This window comes from Lactuca saligna, chromosome 3 (genome assembly GCF_052625555.1).
Source record: "Lactuca saligna cultivar CGN05327 chromosome 3, ASM5262555v1, whole genome shotgun sequence".
Taxonomy (NCBI): Eukaryota; Viridiplantae; Streptophyta; class Magnoliopsida; order Asterales; family Asteraceae; genus Lactuca; species Lactuca saligna.
The window spans coordinates 230,807,221-230,812,793 of NC_136419.1; the positions used below are offsets into that span (position 1 = coordinate 230,807,221).

General features: G+C 35.7%; 1 pseudogene; it reads left to right on the forward strand.

Annotated features, from left to right (window-relative positions):
• Positions 1 to 2,626: 2,626 nt before the first annotated feature.
• On the forward strand, positions 2,627 to 5,130 carry LOC145036431 (uncharacterized; annotated as a pseudogene).
• The last annotated feature ends 443 nt before the right edge of the window (positions 5,131 to 5,573 follow it).

Here is a 5,573-nt window from a genome sequence, read left to right on the forward strand (position 1 = left end):
GGCTCATGAATTCGGGTATCTCTTCCCAAGAAGTCCTAATGACGAATTCTAACCTCTCTCCTCTCTCTTTATACCTTCTCCATTTGCTCTTGGTGTTTGTAAGCCATTAGAGGAGTGACACTTGTGACTCTAAGCCTTCCAAAGCAAATTCAAGGAGGAATTGGGATTGTTATTACTACATAACAATCAAGGTATGTTCTAAACCTAATTACATGTTAATATGATTACTTACATGCTAGAATTAGGGTTTATAGTCTTGGATTCAAAGCATATACAATAGAGAAACCTAGATCCAAGCATTAGGGTTTGTATGAGCACATAGGATGTCTTATGACCAAAACCCATCAATAAGAACGCTGACTCCCCCGTTGGATAATATCGGATATTTTTAATTAATTTTAAATACCGAAATTATTAAATAAACTTCAAAAATTCATATCTTTCTCAAACGAACTCCGGTTTTGACGTTCTTTATATCCCCGCGTAGGTGAGACTATGCTCTACAACTTTCGTTTAGACTCCGTCGGCTTATTTTGACTTTATTTTTATTATTTATTTTTAGTAGGCCGGGACAGGAAAACTCCGTTATGAATTCATAACTTCTTCATACGACGTCCGTTTTCGCCTATCTTTTTATCGTTTTACTACTATTAACGAGATATTCAATTCTCGTTTAGATCGTTTCGGCTAAAAACTGCTCAATCTCAAATCAAGTATTCGGGCTGCATACTGCTAAGTCGAAACTTAGAAAAATCATAACTTCCTCATACGAAGTCAGATTTGGACGTTCTTTTTATGCACACTCATGGTTTAACGAACTCTATGACTTTCGTTTAGATTGATAAGGCTAAATATCACTCTAAATCAAATTCACTTTTTACGTCATTCAGCATCGTGTCGGTTCTACCGCGAAACTTCGACATGTCATAACTTATTCATTATAACTCGGATTTCGGCGTTCTTTATATGCACGGAAACCTTGTAACATATACTATAACTTAGTTAAGATTATTCATTCTAAATAATCTTTCATCAAAAATCCATTTTTGACGCCTATCGTCTCTAAATTGACTAGCCCGGATCTACGGGCGTTACATGCCACCACCGTTGCTAGCGCCTCTAACTGCCGAACCAACCATCGTGTCTCATTCTGCTCATCAGAATACTTTTTTGGCGACCAATTTTGAAGCGTGGAAGGTCAACTTGAGGCTGTGAAACCTCCTCAGCCTCTGTTGAACTGTTATTCCGACGCCACCCTTCTTATCTTCTTCCTTCTGTCACCAACCCTAGCCGCCAAACGACGAGAGAGATCGGAGGAACCGTCTTGAATGGCGCTGAGGACGATGGGGATCGTGGAAGGATGGTCGTGATGCCGATGTTGCTTCCATCAGGTTAGGTCGACGCGAGCGGTTGCCAACCGCTCAATTGTGCTGCTGCCGCCACTTCGTTGTGTCGCCGACCGTCGTTGTTGCCGAGTGGCTAGTGTCGCCGGCTGTCACTATTGCTTTGGGTGTGTACGCTTCTTCTGTTCATCGGAAGTGGAAGAGAAACCATCATGGCCGCCAACCATGGTGGCTTCCACTTTGAACCACCACCGGCCACCACAGTGGTGGCTGAGTGTGTGTGTGTGTGTGTTATTTTATAAGTGTGTTTGTTATTTTTTTTAGTGTGTGCGATTTTTGGATGATATTGTAAATTGTAACAAATGGAATAATGGAAAGAAATTCAAAAACCACCACCGTGAGGTGGTGGCTGCCACCTCCTACCGCCACCGGCCGCCGTGTCGGGTGGCGGTGTGCTTTGCATTGTGGTGTTGATTCGTTAGGGTGCTTGGAAACCCTAATGGGCTTAACGAAGCTCTAGTGGGCTTAATGAGCCCAATAAAACCCTATTTGACCTAATAAAATCCTAATCAAGGTTTTAAAAACCGGTTCGAACCGGCTGGTTTAACCGGTCGAACGGGGAACCGGTGTAGTGTCCAGTTTAATTAGGACCGGTTTTATGTTAAATTTCATGTCGGTGTGAACCGTCCGGTTATTGTTATTTTCCGGTTGAACCGGTTGTAATGAACCGGATAAATACGGTTTAAACCGATGGGTAAACATTTTTGGGCTAAAATATGGAACGTGGGCTTCACAAGTTGCAGCAAATATAGCCAATTTAGACTGAATGTTACGCACAGTAGGTCAAGTTCTTGTCTGTCGTCATCTCCATGGTCGACGTAATTAATAGTTCAATATTTAATCTTCCATAATCACGTTGCTTTTTTTAATATAACATTCATTGTCGAAAGTTGCAACCAACTACAGGTAAGAATTGAGCACATATGTTTTTTTAGTTCAATTTTGATTCAATTTTAATACATGAACCTACGATCCATAGTTCATACATTATACATGATTTTAATCAAGTAAATTGAAAAAAATCAATACATAGTTCCTATCCTCTTTACTTTGACCATACATTATTCTAATTAATTTTGGTTATGAATGATTACCCACTTTTAAGTTTATTAATTTTGGTTATGACTTATGAACGATTACCCACTGTTTAAGCTTATTAAATTTTAATTTATGTTTATTATTCTGATTTTGAAATTGTTTATGGTTTTATAGTACAGTTCAACATGGATTCTAGAGACAAACAACCAATGGAAACACAATCTCAATCACAACCTTTCGTTCAATCAAATGTAAGAACGAAGACGGATAAAGCATGGGAACATATAACTCTAGCTAAGGATGATAAAGGAAACAAGAGTTACATATGTAATTTTTGTCAAAAAATTTGGCGTGGTGGTGGCATAAGCAGAGCTAAGAAACATCTTGCCGGTGTTACTGGTGACATATCACCTTGTACTAAAGTATCCCCAGAAGTTTGTTTCTTAATGCAAGGTCTTTTGAAAGAAACGACACAAAGGGAAAAACGTAAAGCTAGTGGAAATGGCATAAACACTGTTACTATCTTGGATGACGATGAAGAGATGGAAGAAACACAAAATCGAAATGTCAAAGCACGACCTAATAAAGAAGGAAAACGGAAAGGTACATCAAGTTTTCATCCTTTTTTCATAAAAGGTATAAATGATCCTTCTCAACCCACTATTAAATCTGCCATGCAAACTAAGCAAAAAATACACGATGTTGATTTAGCAATTGCGATGTGGTTCTATGATGCATGTGTACCTATGAATACTTGTAACTCTCCTTATTTTCAACATATGGTAGATAAAATAGCGGGTATTGGTCATGGGTACAAAGCACCTAATTATCATGCTTTGAGGGTCAATTTATTGTCAGATGCAAAGAAGTCTGTTACAATGTTAACTGATTCATATAGAAGTCAATGGATTTAAAGTGGTTGCACAATCTCGAGTGATGGGTGGAGGGATACTAGGCAACGCGATTTGATTAATTTTTTGGTTTATTGTCCGAAAGGAATATCATTTCTTAAATCTATTGATGCATCTGATATAGAGAGTAATGCTTCAAATTTGTGTAATTTGTTTGCTGAGATTGTTGAAATGGTAGGACACAAGAATGTGGTTCAAATTGTTACTGATAATGCTGCCAATTACAAACTTGCTGGTAGTAACCTATGTGAAAGATATCCTTCCATTACTTGGTCTCCATGTGCAGCACATTGTCTTAATCTTATATTAAAGGATGTTTCAGAATTAGATAATGTAAAAAGTTTGGTCACTCTTGCATCCAGGGTTACTGTTTTTATTTACAATCATAAGTGGCCCTTGAATTGGTTAAGAAAAAGAGATGGTTGGATAGAAATCATCCGTCCAGGTGCTACCCGTTTTGGTACTGCGTTTATTACATTGAAAAGTTTGTATGACCATAAATCTGATTTACAAGCAATGGTCATATCTAACGACTTTAAGAAGATGTTGAAATTGAGAAATGCGGATGAATGTAAAGATATTGTCTTGAATGAAAACTTTTGGAAAAATTGTTTGATTACGGTAAAAGTGATGACTCCTTTGTTAAGGCTTTTGCGGTTATGTGATTCAAGTGAAAAACCTGCATTGGGTTATGTTTATGAGGGAATGTATCGGGCAAGAAGAGGGGTAAAGGAATTATTTAATAAGAAGAAAGAATTATACAGGCCTTATACTGACATAATTGATCGTCGTTGGGATAAAATGCTAAGAAAAAGTATTCATTGTGCAGCGTATTGGTTAAATCTAGTTTTTCAGTATAATCATGAGAATGTTTGTTCTAAGAGAGAGGTGTTTCAAGGTGTTATCGATATGGTTGAGAAGAATTTTTGCAGTACAAGCATTTTAGATCTTACACTATCTCTTGGCAAGTTTCGTGACAGTGAATGTACTTTTGGTAGATATAGTGCCATTGCTTCTCGTACTAGTACACGTCCAGGTAACATTTAACTTTTGTATACTATTATTAACTATATTATTGTAAAATAGATTTTTTTTCTTACCATTTTATTTGTAGATGAGTGGTGGAAGTTATTTGGAGGAGATACTCCAATATTACAAAAATTTGCTATTAGAATACTAAGTCAAACCGCATCGTCTACGGTTGTGAACGAAATTGGAGTGTCTTTGAAAGGATTCACACAAAAAAGAGGAATAGGTTGGAACACCAAAGACTAAATGATCTTGTATTTGTGCACTACAACTTGCGTTTAAAAAATAGGTACATTATATTATAATAAAATATTTAATTAATAATAATGTCATTTTATTTTTTACAACTTTTTTTTGTAAATGATTTTGTAGACTCAAGGTTGATAAAAAGTCTTACGATCCTATTGACTGTGAATGTATCGATAAGACGGATTTTTGGGTGGTTGAAAAAGATCCGGAAGGAGAACTTGATTACTATGATTTAGAAAATATGCTTGACGAAGAAGAGCATGAACCAGTTTCTCAAACACAAGGTGACATTTTTTTACCATAAATATTAATGTAGTGTTATAATTTTAGTTTATTATTAATCTATTTTGTGACATTAACATTGTTCTTTTATATTGTAGAAAAAAAAAACTGGCCTTATTTTTAATAATGATGAAGTTGACAGTGAATTTCATTTACTAAGCGATCGTGAGATAATGCATATAACACTCCAATGTCTCAAGATCCATGATTTGATTTAATCTTGATGTGTTACTTTTAAGCTAAAACTATATTTTTTTTAGTTATTACCTTTTATGTTTTTTGGATGTATTTGGATTGATATAAAACTTATGGGAATGTGTTTATTAATGTGTTTGGATTGATCTACAATTTTTTGTCATATGCATTTTTATTGTTTGAACGCGTGGATGTTAAATTATTGGTTATATATATATATATATATATATATATATATATATATATATATATATATATATATATGTGTGTGTGTGTGTGTGTGTGTGTATATGTGTGTGTGTGCAAGAAAAAAATAAAAAACATAAAAAAATAATAATTAGAAAACAGGTTGAACCGGCGGTTAAACCGGTTGAACCGGAAACTGGTCATGAGACCGGTTCAACTAAAAAATCGATTTTTAAAACATTGATCCTAATGGGCCCAATGAGGCCCAAAGTGACTTAAA